This window comes from Panthera pardus, unplaced genomic scaffold (genome assembly GCF_024362965.1).
Source record: "Panthera pardus isolate Hobbes unplaced genomic scaffold, ASM2436296v1 HiC_scaffold_37, whole genome shotgun sequence".
NCBI lineage: Eukaryota > Metazoa > Chordata > Mammalia > Carnivora > Felidae > Panthera > Panthera pardus.
The window spans coordinates 22,501-25,000 of NW_026526954.1; the positions used below are offsets into that span (position 1 = coordinate 22,501).

The following is a 2,500-nucleotide window of genomic DNA, read 5'->3' on the forward strand; positions in this document are numbered from 1 at the left end:
CGGCGGCACAGGCGGGAGCCCTGCCGGGGTTGGAAGGCGGAGGGGGGGGGCGAGGAACGGGGGGTCGGGCAGGGCCCGAGGCGCGGGACGCGCCGCCTCGCGACGACCCCGGAGGGGGAACCGCGGCGAGCGGCGCGGGGCGGGGGAGCGAGGGGGGGAAGCGGGCGCGGGCGTGGGGGGGGTCCGAGCGCGGCGGTCGCCCCCGACCGCCGGCCCTTTTCCCCCCACGCGACGCACCCGGCCTCCCCCCACACACGTCCCACGTGCCCCGCGCTCCCACCGCGGCCCCGGACCGGGCCCGGCGGACGGCGCGGCACGCCTCCAGCCACAGAGACCCCCGCGGAGAACCAACACCCCCCCAACACCGCGACAACGCGGGCTCGGGGCACGCAGTGCGGCGCGGCCGCAACCCGGGGGGAAGCGCGCAGCGGCGGGCGACGCCGCGGCGTCCCGCGGGCCGCCGCCGGGGCACGCATCCCCGGGGCGCAGCCCCGCGCGCGACTCGGCCTCGGCGCGAGCCGCCCCGACAGGGCAAAGGGGGCCGGGATCGCCGGCGGGGAGCGGGGGCGGGGCCGCGGCTCAGGCCCCCGACCGCACGGCCGCGGACCGGGAGAGGAGGGGGCCACGGCCGGACCGCCGCGGTCGCCGCCCGGGGCAAGGCGGCGAGAACGACGGCGCTCCGGATCCGCGCCTCCACCCCCCACGACGGCCCGCGGGACCGCGCGGCACGGGGCACCGCAAAACCCTCCCGAGACCCGGGCGGCGATCCCAAAGACCGCGTGCGGCACGAGGGATCTCCTCCAGAGGGACCGCGGCGGCGGCCGCGGCCCTCAGGCGCGAGCTCTCCTCGCCCTTCCCTTTTCTCGCGGGCGGCGACCGGCCGCCTCGGCCTCTCCCCCCCAGCCCCACCTCTCCCCCCCCCCCAACCACCCCACGCCACCGCCCCACGGGCGCCGGCCCCCAGCCCCCGTCCCACGCCCTCCCACGTCCCACACACAGGCCACCGCCGAGCGGACCCGGCGGGGCGAGGCGGGGGCGAGGGGGGTGCTGAGGGAGGCGGCGGGGACCGGACACACGGGGCCGGGGAGGGGGCGGGGAGGAGGAGGAGGAGGAGGAGGAGGAAGGAGGGAGGGCCGGCAGCGGCGGCCACCGTCGTCTGCACTTAGGGGGACGGAGGGCCCGGCGGCCAGGACGACCCTCTCCCCGGCCCGCAGACGACCCCGCACACCGAACCGCCGCGCAGGCGGGCGTGGCGGGGCGCACTCGGGCAGGGGCGGGCGCCGGCGGGACAGGCCCTGCGAGGGAACCCCCAGCCGCGCCTTACCCCCGGGAGAGAGACCCACCCGGGGGAGGCGATTGATCGGCAAGCGACGCTCAGACAGGCGTAGCCCCGGGAGGAACCCGGGGCCGCAAGTGCGTTCGAAGTGTCGATGATCAATGTGTCCTGCAATTCACATTAATTCTCGCAGCTAGCTGCGTTCTTCATCGACGCACGAGCCGAGTGATCCACCGCTAAGAGTCGTACGAGTTTTTGTGATCGCCGGGAGGGCCAACCCCGAAAAGGGGCGACCCCCCCAACCTGGCACAGCACATCCCCGAAGGGTGCCTCCGGCCGGCCAGCGAGAGACAACAAAGACCAGACTCCGAGAGGTCGGAAGGGTTGGAACAGGGCAAGTCCAGCAGCCCGCCCCGCCACGCGGACGACGCGCGGGGCGAGCTCGGAACAACCCCACAGGCGCCCAGGGGGTTCCCGCCTGTCCCCTCCCCCCAACACACACCCAAGGGACACGGGGCGCACGCACACGCACACGCTCACGCACCACCCGGCAGCCGCCGGGCAAGCCCCCTCCCGGCAACCGGGGAGGGCCGTGGCGCGGGCGCAAGCGCGGCGGCGCCCCGGCCTGGGGCGGCGGGGGGCGGGCAGCGGAGTCTGGAGGAGACACGGGAAGACCAGCCTCCACGGCTCCCCACGGGCCCGACCGCCCCGACCCGAGGCGGACGGGCGACCCCCAAAGGGTCTTTAAACCTCCGCGCCGGGACGCGCTAGGTACCTGGACAGGATGGAGGCGGGCGAGGTGGGTGGGGGACGAGGGAGCCCGCGACACCGCCAACCACCTCGACGCCGGCCCCCCCGGGGCCGCGGCCGGACCCACAAACGGCAACCGAAAGCCCCGACGCTGCCGGCCCGTGACGGAGGCTCCGACGGGGGCTAACCGCCCCCCCCACAGACCGCCGCCGCCCGACGCCCCTCGCTTCCCCCCCCCCACGACCCCCACACGACCCTTCTTCTCCCCCCCCCATCCAGGGCCGCCGGGGCTGACCGGCCCCGGCCCCGCCCTCACTTCCGAGCACACCTTCCCCGTGGCACCGACCAACCCTCACCGTCCCCTCCCCCGCACCCGCGGCCCAGGCCCCCCCCCCTCTGCGGGAGGGGGGCTGCGGCGGGAAGCGGGGCACGAGCGGGCAAGGGCGTGGGGGTGGCGGTTCGGGGAGGAGGCGG

The 2,500-nt window shown here is 77.4% G+C and overlaps 1 non-coding gene across 1 annotated transcript; it reads right to left on the reverse strand.

The window, feature by feature from the left end:
* Nucleotides 1–1,368: 1,368 nt before the first annotated feature.
* On the reverse strand, nucleotides 1,369–1,521 carry LOC128774655 (5.8S ribosomal RNA). The gene has a single exon (XR_008419082.1). It is a non-coding gene; the product is annotated as a 5.8S ribosomal RNA (ribosomal RNA).
* Nucleotides 1,522–2,500: the final 979 nt, after the last annotated feature.